This window comes from Apium graveolens, chromosome 8 (assembly GCF_009905375.1).
Source record: "Apium graveolens cultivar Ventura chromosome 8, ASM990537v1, whole genome shotgun sequence".
In the NCBI taxonomy this organism is placed as follows: domain Eukaryota; kingdom Viridiplantae; phylum Streptophyta; class Magnoliopsida; order Apiales; family Apiaceae; genus Apium; species Apium graveolens.
Genome location: NC_133654.1, coordinates 85880379 through 85892293, shown reverse-complemented (window position 1 = coordinate 85892293; position 11915 = coordinate 85880379). Strand labels below are relative to the sequence as shown.

General features: G+C 36.6%; 2 non-coding genes across 2 annotated transcripts; both read right to left on the bottom strand.

Moving 5' to 3' along the window:
- Positions 1 to 3170: 3170 nt before the first annotated feature.
- On the bottom strand, positions 3171 to 3277 carry LOC141681390 (small nucleolar RNA R71). Its single transcript, XR_012558829.1, has one exon. It is a non-coding gene; the product is annotated as a small nucleolar RNA R71 (small nucleolar RNA).
- A 2945-nt stretch (positions 3278 to 6222) lies between these two features.
- Positions 6223 to 6329, bottom strand: LOC141681119 (small nucleolar RNA R71). Its single transcript, XR_012558562.1, has one exon. It is a non-coding gene; the product is annotated as a small nucleolar RNA R71 (small nucleolar RNA).
- Positions 6330 to 11915: the final 5586 nt, after the last annotated feature.

Sequence of the window (11915 nt, the reverse complement as noted above, 5' to 3'; positions counted from 1 at the left end):
AGTATCACATGACGACTCGCTTTCAGAAGAAATTATGATTTATAATTATTTTTAATGGAATCGTTTCATTTTTCTAAGTCGAAGGGTCATCGTTTTACTCAAATCGGACTAACGGTTTAATTACTACACAATAAACAAGATTTAATTAATTATAAATCAATTATACATAATTAATCATAATTTAATAAACCTTAATTATATTTTTAAATAATTATTTAAGAATTATTGTATTTTAAAATAAGTAATCCCTAATTATTAAAATTAATTACAAATTATTATCAATTATACGATTAGATCGATTATTTACAAATAAATAATCGATACGAATAATTATTATGAAATTCTTCGAATAAATAAACTATCGCTCGAATAATAATCCAACATCACAATCAACTACTCATATAAATACGAGTTACTCATATTATTCGACTAAGTATCGAATTATTAGTCATATTATTCGATTATTTTTAACCTTATTTATTAATTAATTACTTACTTATTAAGTAATACATAAATAATTAAGTTATTAAATAAATGATTAAATATTTAAATAAATAATGATTTTCGAATTTCTAAATTAATAAAATAATTTAGAAATAATTATAATAATTTTCAAAATTTAAAACTGATTTTTATTTGATTTTTTAGAATTATTAAACTATTTTCTAATTCTATAAAATTAAAAGTAATTAATTAAATAATCAGAAACACAAATCAGGTTTTGAGTTCAAGGTTAAGGGGATCAAACCCGAGTCGTACACCGGGTCGAAACTGGGTCGACCTCGGGTCACCAAGAACAGCCGTCCGGCTGCCCAGAATTCAGCACCGGAGGTCTGTTTCTGGCGAGGCGATAACACAGCCAAAACAACACAGTCTCGTTCCGTTTTCGATGCCAAACAACTCCCCACGACTGCAGCATCCCTTCGACCGCGACACCTCCGTCCAAACACTGCCCCTCCTCCATCTCCGACGAAAACAGAGTATTTTCCGATGAGTTTCATCGGAAAATCGTATCTTACCCAATCGCAAACCAAACTCAATGATTATTACATGAAATCAAAGTTCTTCAGTTTGTGAATCAATTCCAACAACTTACAGCAACCAAAAACGTCCATAAATTAACAAAAACGAGATCAAAAATTAATAAAAATCAAGAACTCGGGAGCTATCTTCCCGGGGTTATACGAATCAATTGAACATACAAAATCATTCCTTAACTTGATATAAAGCTACTGGAATCATCAAAACAAACAAACGATTCATGTATCAAAAACGCCTAAATCGAACATAAACCCTAAAAAAATGAATTGAAAATCAAATCATTATCACATAAAATCGATGATATAAATAGAAAGTAGGGATCATGAGGATTGTTTTGGTTACTCACATGATCGGATTGGACAATAGAATCACGGTGAAATCTGTGATTGAATTCTCTGAATGTTCTTCACCCCCAAACCCAATATTCTTGATTTTCTGATTTGTAGTAATAATTAACTAATTAATTAATAATAAAACATGTATTTATACTACTAAAAATAATACTCCTATATAAAATTAAGGGGCTAATTACACATCTAATAAAAATATTTGGCCCCAATTTTTATAATTTCTGGGTATTAATTATGAATTTTTAAATATCCAATAAATACAAAATAAATGTCAAAAATTCCCAAAAATTGTGAATATTACAAAAATACAAAGAAAAATGATGTTTGATAATTTCATAATCATATAAAAATTTTGTGGGGTTTTTGACTCCCGAAGGGGTCCGGAAAAGTCATTTTTCTCGAACGAGGTAAATTTGTAAAATGTCTAGGGGTTCAGAATAATGATATGGTATAGGCTGTTCTTGGAAAAATAGGGCCAATAATTTTGTTTGAAATACGGGCTTTTAAACACTGTTTAAACTGTAAGGGTTTTGATATAAAACATATAACTTACGATAAAACATTCAACAAATATCCGAATCACATTCTGATCAAAATAGACCACACGTAGCACATTGCAATTAGGGTTTTACGACTCAACACATTTAATTACATAATAATACATATAATTATCTTTATTATAATATAATACAATCGTAATTTTCTCGGTCGTTACAATAAAGGCTCGAATTGGTGTTTTGTACTCAAGTTGTTTGTGTATTTGATGTGTTTTTGTAGTGTTTTATATTTCAGGGCATAATCAGAAGCAGGAATGGTTTTACATTGTTTTTATGCTAGAAGAGTGTTAGGATGGAGCCGCGCTTGATTTCGCGAAGGAATCCAGCAGTTGCAGTCAAGAAAATAAGAAATTTCCAGTTTTTCCAGAAGCTCAGCACGACCACGCTACACTTGGGACCGGCCGCGTTAGATCTCAGGGCGGCCGCGCTAGGTCGATTTTGAAGAATCCTGATTCTATTGGAAGACTGATTTTCTGGACTCCTGATTGGATGGGCTGGTATTTAAAGACTCTATAAAGACATTTTTCATAATGCGTATACTTGCGTGTAATTTTAGTGCATGTTTTCGTCTTAACAATTTTTTAGCGTCGCTGCCGGGGACTCGGTGTTAATTATTAGTTTATGTGCTTAACATCAGTGGTCGTTAAAGTTTACTGACTCAGATATTTTACTTACTTTTTGCTTTTTTGTGTTTCAGGTACTCTAGATAGCGTTTATGCGAATGCATTCTCGATCTCGAAAGAGAACACTGGATAAAGCGGAGGAAGAAGTCGAAGTAGTTGAAGCAGTTCTTGCAGAAGTTGAAAAAGTCGAAGAAGAAGGTCTTGTTACAATGGGAGAACCAGTAGCGAATCTGAAAGCTTTGATGGATTACTCTCAACTGAAGATCAATGACATTCAGTCTAGCATTGTCAGATCAGCCATTATGGCTAATACTTTTGAAATCAAGGCTAGCACGATTCAGATGGTGCAGAATTCAGTCCAGTTTGGGGGTTCTCCAACGGAAGATTCCAACATGCATATTAGAAATTTCATCAAGATATGCGATACTTTCAAATTCAACAATGTTTCTGAAGATGCTGTTAAGCTGAGGCTTTTCCCATTCTCTCTGAGGGATACAACTAAGTGTTGGTTGCATTCTCTACCACCAGGCTCTATTACTACTTGGAAAGATCTTGCTCAAAAGTTTCTTACTAAATTCTTTTCCATGGAAAAGACAACTGCAATCAGAAACGCCATTACTTAATTTGCGCAACAATCGGGAGAGTCTTTATGTGAAGCTTGGGATCATTATAAGGAGATGCTTAGGAAGTATCCTCATCACGGGATGCCTGACTGGATAATTATCAATTGCTTTTATAATGGCTTGGGAGCACAGTCTAGACCCATGCTTGATGCAGCATCATGTGGAGCCTTATGGGCTAAGAGCTATGATAAAGCTTATCAGTTTATTGAACTGGTGGCTGCTAATGAGTACCAGAATCCTTCTCAGAGACTACATCAAGGCAATGTAGCATGAATTCGGGAGGTAGATGCAGCTACCGCTATAGCTGCTCATCTTAAGGCTTTAACAATGAAGGTGGATTTTTTTGGCTAATTATGGAGTTAATGAGATCACAAGTGTTTGTGAGCTTTATGCTGGTGCACATGATATTGAGCAGTGTGCTATTTCTAGTGAATCAGCTCAGTTCGTGACCAACTTTCATAGGTCGCAGCAACCAGTTCCAGCCACTTATCATCCCAATAACCGTAATCATCCTAACTTCAGCTGGAGCAACAATCAGAATGCGGTGCAACAGCCTTATCAGCAGTATACAGAAAAGCAATTCAACCCTCCTAGTTTTCAACAACCGCAATATGCACCAAGATAACAACTCCAACTTCAACAATCTAATGAAAAATCTGAATTAGAGGAGTTGAGGCTCATGTGCAAGAGCCAAGCGGTTTCATATTAAGACTTTGGAGAATCAAATTGGGTAGATTGCCAATGCCTTGCTAAATCGACAACCTCGTACACTCCCTAGTGACACATAAGTTCTAGACAAAAAGGAAGCAAAAGAGCAGGTTAAGGCAATTACATTGAGGTCTGGGAAGGTTGTGAACCCTGAAAAATCTCAAGTTCTAGAAGATAAAGTTGTGGCTGAAAAAGATGTGCAGAAGAAAACAGAAGTGGAAGTATTGAGTGGCATTTATGACACTTTATTACGCTCTGTAAAGCTTTGAATTGGTGTATTTGTACTCAAGTTATTGGTGTTTTAATGTGTTTTCTATTGTTTTTACATTTTCAGGCATTTTCCAGGTAATCAAGTGAATTATCATTGTTTTGGTGCTAATTTGGTGTCAGGAAGGTGTTGGAATAAAGCTAGTGGAAGACCATCTCAAATCAAGAAGGAGAAAAGAAGAAGTCAGTCTTTGGGTCAGAGAGTCAGCGCGCCCGCGCTATTAAAGCGCGCGGCCGCGCCCAAACATCAGAAACCCAGCGCGCCCGCGCTGATCAAGCGCGCGGCCGCACCGTGTCGGGATAGAAGAATCTTAATTCTACTTGGCTTTTGAGAGAGAGACTTCTACTTTGCATGGGGCTGCTATATAAACAATTTTAAAGCTCATTTTTTAGGGAATATCATGCCAGAGACATATCAAAGCTAAGGAGAAGACGGCAAGAGACCTATATCATAATTCAACAAAGGCGAGGATGATCTAGTTTATTCTTGTGAATCTTTGTTTTGAGTTGTAATCTTGGATGCTCGTTTCTTGTTTTGTTGAACCTATGCTCTTGTGTTAACCTTGTTTTATTATTCATTATAAAGACTACGTTTATTATACCATGCTTTCATCAGAACCCACGTTGATGATGAGTCCGATTATGGGCTAATCGTTATCGTGGGGTTCTAGCGGATTTATTTATGGATTTCTTTAGTTGATTTGTTTTAATTCCTTAGTGTGTGGTGATTGTATGATAACCTAGTATTGGTTGTACGTATTCGTCTTATGAACGTCACGAACTTATAAGATAGTGTGTTAATCTTTAATGAAGCGAAAGTGAATTGAAGGATTTAGAACTTACCATGCTAGCATAGGTTCATGTATTTGTAATGCATGATTCGTGGGTAATTTTAACCATCTTATTGCCCTATGTAATCAAGATAGATAACTTGTGCTTAAACCGTTATGTTGTCAAATTCTATAGACATATAGGATCTCAATATAATTGGTACCTATTCATCTTCTATCTCTTTTGTGGATGTTTGGTAGTATGGTATTCGTGCAACGAAAGTTGGCGTTTATCAGTTTCGTGTTATCTGATTAGTGTCATCCCCATTACATGCTAAGGTTAAGAATGAAAAGGCTATTGAATGAAGTATTTAATGAAGTTAGAATCCCATGTTTGTCATATATATTAATTCAATAATTCTTATCCCCTTAGTTATAATTGTTAGTTTAATTCTTAGTTATAAACAATCTCAATTTATTATCATCTTAGCATTGGATAATAACCATATCATCGGTGCATAAATTTATTAGTTAACCAAGCTAGTCTCTGTGGGAATAATTAGAAATAATTCTATATTACTTGCGAACGTGTATACTTGCGTGCATTATTAGCGCATGTTTAGCGACTAACTAGTTTTTGGCGCCGCTGCCGGGGACTGCAGTGTTAATTTTTTGTTTATGTGTTTATCATCTGTGATCGTTAAAGTTCATTGACTCGGACATTGTTACTTATCTGTTTCCTTGTCTTATTTCAGGTACTCTATCAAGTGTGTATGCATACGCGTTCGCGGTCTCGTAAGAGAACTCTGGATAAAGCCGAGGAAGAAGTTGTTGTGGTTCGAAGGGAAGTTTTTGAAGAAGAAGAGAAAGTCGAGGAACCAGTTTTAGTAGTGATGGGAGATCAAGAAGAAAATCCTAGGGCCTTGATGGACTATTCTCGGCCTAAGATCAATGACATTCAGTCGAGCATCATCAGACCAGCCATCTCGGCTAACGCTTTTGAGATTAAGTCAAGCACGATTCAGATGATACAAAACTCATTTTAGTTTGGGGGTTCTCTTACTGAAGACCCCAACATGCACATCAGGGATTTCATCGAGATATGCGACACTTTCAAGTTTAATGGTGTGACTGAAGATGATATTAAGCTGCGACTCTTCCCATTCTCTATGAGGGACAAAGAAAAGTGCTGGTTACATTCTCTACCACCAGGGTCTATCACCACTTAGGAAGATCTGGCTCAAAAGTTTCTCGCTAAATTATTCCCTATGGCGAAGACTGCTGCAATTAGGAATGCTCTTACTCAGTTTGCTCAGCAAACTGGAGAATCTCTGTGTGAGGCTTGAGATCGATATAAGGAGATGCTACGGAAGTGCCCACACCATGGCATGCCTGATTGGATGCTTATAAACTGTTTCTATAATGGATTGGGTGCTACTTCTAGACCCATGCTCGATGTAGCATTAGGAGGAGCCTTGTGGGATAAGGGCTACAATGAAGCTTATGAATTGATTAAACTGATGGCTGCCAATGAATACCAGAATCCTTCCCAGAGGCCGACTCAGGGAAAAGTAGAAGGAATTTTGGAGTTGGATGCAACAACTGCTATAGCTACCCAACTTAAGGCTTTAACGATGAAGGTGGACACTTTGGCTAATTATGGAGTTAATCAAATCGCTAGTGTCTGTGAGCTTTGGGCTGGTGCCCATGAGACTAATCAGTGTGCTATTTCTAGTGAATCAGCCCAGATCGTGAGCAATTTTCAGAGATCGCAGCAACCTGTGCCAGCCACTTATCATCATAACAATCGCAATCATCCTAATTTCAGCTGGAGCAACGCTCAGAATGCGGTTCAACAGCCTTATCAGCAGTATCCAGTTAAGCAGTACAACCCCTGGTTTTCAACAACCGCAATATGCAGCAAGAGAACAACTTCAACTGTGACAAGCTAATGAAAAATCTGAATTAGAAGAGTTGAAGCTTATGTGCAAGAGCCAAGCTATTTCTATCAAGACCTTGGAAAATCAAATTGGACAAATTGCCAATGCCTTGCTAAATCGTCAACCTGGTACACTACTTAGTGACACTGAAATGCCAGGAAAGAGGGAAGCTAAGGAGAAGGTAAAGGCAATCACTTGAGGTCTGGAAAGGTTGCGAATCCCGAACAAACTCAAGTGTCGACTAAAGAAGCTGGGGCTGAGAAAGAAGTAGAGCAGCAAGAAGTAGAAGTGGAACCAAGGAAGGCTACTGTTGAGCACACTCCTCCTGAGGGTAATACAGGGGAGAAACAGATATATCCTCCACCGCCTTTTCTTAAGCGGCTGCAGAAGAAAAAGCTGGACAAGCAATTTGAGAAGTTTCTGGAGGTGTTCAAGAAACTTCATATTAACATACCTTTCGCTGAGGCTCTTGAGCAGATGCCTAGTTACGCAAAGTTTATGAAAGGTATTCTCTCTCACGAAAAGTGAATCTATATGATTTAGAGACTGTCGCTATCACGGAGGAATACAGTGTTGTGCTGTAATAGAAGTTGCCTCCGAAGCTTAAAGATCCGGGAAGCTTCACTATTCCGTGTACTATTAGAAAAATGTCTTTTGATAGATGTTTATGTGACTTGGGAGCTAACATCAATCTGATGCCTTTGTCAATCTTCAAGCAGTTGGACTTACCTTATCCAAAACCGGCTTATATGACTTTGCAGTGGGCCGACCGTTCTATTACATATCCGTGAGGTATTATGGAGGATGTCTTGGTCAAGGTTGATAAATTCATCTTCCCTACTGATTTCGTAATTCTTGATTTCGAGGAGGATAAAAATATTCCCATAATCTTGGGAAGAACTTTCTTGGCAACTGGCCCAACCTTGATAGATGTGCAGAAGGATGAGTTTACAATGCGAGTATTGGATCAGGATGTAACTTTTAATGTGTTCAATGCTATGAAATTTCCTACGGAAAATGAGGAGTGCTTAAAGGTGGAGTCGGTCGATTCCGTGGTGACTTTGGAACTTGATCAATTGCTGAGGTATGATGCCTTAAAGAAGGCCTTATTGGGGAATTCAGATAGTGAAGATGACGAAGGTGAAGAGCAATTACAATATCTGAATGCTTCTCCCTGGAAGAGGAAGATTGATATGCCTTTTGAATCTCTTGGAATGGAGGAATTGAAGAAAGCTCCTAAATGCCTCAAGCCATCTATTAAGGAAGCTCCTACTCTTGAGCTTAAGCCTTTACCTGAACATTTGAGGTATGCGTTTTTAGGTGATGCATCTACTCTGCCTGTGATTATTGCATCTGACCTTTCAGGTACTGATAAGGAGAAGCTTTTGAGAATTCTAAGATAGTTCAAATCGACAATTGGGTGGACTATAGAAGATATCAAGGGAATCAACCCTTCTTATTGCATGCATAAAATTCTGCTAGAAGAAGGTAGAAAGCCTACGGTTGAGCAGCAAAGAAGACTTAATCTGATCAAGAAGGAAGTAGTGAAGAAGGAAATTATTAAGTGGCTGGATGTAGGAATTATTTATCCCATTCTGACAGTTCTTGGGTGAGTCCAGTTCAGTGTGTACCAAAGAAATGAGGTATCACAATGGTTACTAATGAAAAAAATGAGCTCATCCCTACTCGAACAATCATGGGATGTAGAGTTTGTATGGACTACAGGAAGCTGAATAAGGCCACTAGGAAGGATAAATTTCCTTTACCCTTCATTGACCAGATGCTTGATAGATTGGCTGGTCATGAGTACTACTGTCTTCTGGATGGCTATTCGGGTTACAATCAGATTTATATCGCTGCAGAAGATCAGGAGAAGACTACTTTCACTTGTCCATTTGGTACTTTCGCCTTCAGACTAGTTTTTTTTGGTCTGTGTGGTGCACCAGCCACATTTCAAAGATGTATGATGGCCATCTTTTCTGATATGATTGGCCAGAATATGGAGGTGTTCATGGATGACTTCTCTGTATTTGGAGATTCTTTTGATGAATGCTTGCAAAATCTTGGATACGTTCTTAAGAGGTGTGTTGAGACCAATCTGGTTCTCAATTGGGAGAAATGTCACTTTATGGTGCGACAGTGCATTATTCTTGGACATAAGTGTAACACCCCCAAATCCAGGGTCGGGGATCTGGGTTGTCACAAGTTCCATTTTCCTTAATAAAACTTAATCTCAATAAACAACCAACTATTGCGCACTGTGACCCCTTAATAAACACACACACCACATTATAGTCTCAGAGATGAATACCAAAAATAACACAAGTCATTTCATTCCACAATTATAAACCATTACACCTTAAAAGGGTTTCTGAATAACTTTACATATTCTTTGCCATTAGTACAATTCATAATATATATAAGTCTGGTATATCAACAGTTGAAACCTAGCCTATTGGTAGTTCCTACCTCAGCTACAACGACATCAACGCCTACAGGAAACTGCATAACGTTTCCTATCCGCTTGCGAATTGGGAGCTTGGTCCTGCTCATCTTGTCTATCTGTTGTTGTGTGATGAAAGAAGAAAGCAAGGGTGATCGACAAGCTCACCGAAATAATATGTATGATAATTAACAATATATGAGCATTCTCATAGTGCTCATGAAAGTCTTGATCAAGAAGAAATGAACCAAGTTTGATATCTAAATGTGACGAAGTAACAAAATATTCAGTATATATATACATATATACTTCTCAAAATCTTTAAAATCCTCTGACATGTATAATATACAAAGAGTTCCAGTTTATAACTGTATAAAATATCGTTGCAAGGTGATCTCATATATCTAACCTCGTCTCAACGTTTTTCTGAAAATCTTTGTCGTGCATAAGATAATCATTAACTATATATAAGTTGAAAAGATGAAGTTACAAGATACTCCAATAAACTTATATCATTTCTGAATACTACTCGAACTACCACCGTTCAAGCTATAATCAGTTTCAAAAGTTCATCACATAGATGAGACTACAAGATAATACTTGAATAGATTCAATCTTTGAAATATCATTTGAAAGAATGAAGTTACGAGATACTTCATTAGTCCAGATATATATATACACCTATATATATACACATTTCATACACTTTTCTGCTATGGAAGTATAAGAAGAGTTGTCATTCCCAAGAATTTTGGAAAGAAGAAACTTTGGCATAACCCTGATATCTTGCTGATCAGGCAAAGATACCAATTAAGTCACCTTTTCTATTAGTTGATGGATGAATTTCCCACTGGTCATCACCCTGGCTGCATTAGGACCTTATGCTGGACTGCCACTCAGCCACTTACGTATTTATGTTATAACGACTCGCATATTTTTGTATTATTTAAATGAGTAATTATGAAACTATTAAATAAATAAAATATGTGTATGGGTTCTATCAACCGTGTGTTGTTTTATTATTAGTTATATGTGGTTAGCGATTTATGAGGATTACTTGTATAATTGTTTGTTGAGCTGTGTTGTCTCGTTATTACTTTTAAAAGTAGATTTAATGCAAATTTATTTGCATAAATATTCGAATTCTCTCTAAAATTGTTTTTATGCTTTTATATTTACAATAGTTATTTTTTGGGATTTTATAAAATTTGGAAATCAAAATTCCATCAATGATTTTGGAAATTTTTGGGATTAATCTCACCCTCACGTTGATTCGTTTAATTGATAAAAGCGGGTAGAAATTGCATTTCAAAAATTATTTCAAAATTACGAAATTTATGTTTTTATAAACTTCAGGATATTTGTAACATTTTAAGACTATTTTGGTGATTTTTTGAATTTGTTTAAAGTGCAGCTCGGTTCGTTAATTGTGAAATCCGGGTACGGGTTGCATTTCAAATATGCTTTAAAAAATTTAAAAATTTTATTTCATTAGTTTCGGGATTTTTACAAAATTTTAAAACTATTTTGGGAATTTTCCAGGTTTGTTTTAACCGCAACTTGTTTCGATAATTATAAATTTCGGGAACAAATTCAGATTTCATTATACGTGTTTATCCCTCAGTATTTCATTATATTCATGTTAGCTGCTGATTGGTGAGTAAAATAAATATATACAATCACAAAATATAACCTCCCCTTTTATTCCTGAACCTTTCTCGACTTAATCTCTCGAGAATTCTCTCGAGAATTCTTTCAATCTCTCTCTCTACTTCTCCTGCATCTCTCCCCCTCTCTCCTGTTGCTCCCCTGCGTTATTGATAATTTCCCTTCCTCGCTGTTTCTGCTTTCTGGCCGCCTCTATTTTCATTTTCCGGCCAAAAGTCGGGGGTATGTGAGTGGTAGGCGTGTGTGGGTATTGTGTATACATCCGTGTGCGTGCGTTGTGTTGGGTGTGTTTTGAATTCCCGTGCTTCTCTGTGTGTCCTGCTTCTCTACTTCCGGTTTCCGCCGGTTTCGGCCGGCGAGGTGACCTGTTGATGGTGGCGAGTCTATGTACGAAGTGTGCGCGATCCTGCGTGTGTGGTTATGTTGTGTGCGTGGCTGAGTTTTCCGGTATCCTTGCTGCCTTGCCTGTTTTCTTTTGATTTCTCAGGTGTGTGTATATGTATATATTTGTGTATATATACGCTGGGTAATCTAGTTGATTGGAATTCAGAAAATTCGATTCTTGGCATCCAGGAATTCGAATTATTGAATATATTATTTTTCTGAAAATTCGAATGAGTTTGTTGATGATAAATATAATTATTGATTTTAATTATCTGTAGGATTTGCTATTGGAAACCCGGAATAAATGGGAACCCGCGAGTTTTACCGCCGTCGGTGATGAGCCTTGGCGAGCCGACAGTGGACTGTGATGAATTAATTCCGAGTCCTAATATTTTAAGTAAATAAAATTAGTTTAATATTTTTATGCTAGATTGAGTTAGTTAATTAGTAAATATTGTAATAAAACGGTTAGAATGATTGTAATTATTAAGATTATATTGAAATTTTGATTGTGTAATTGATTGCGATTATTGTTGAGTGG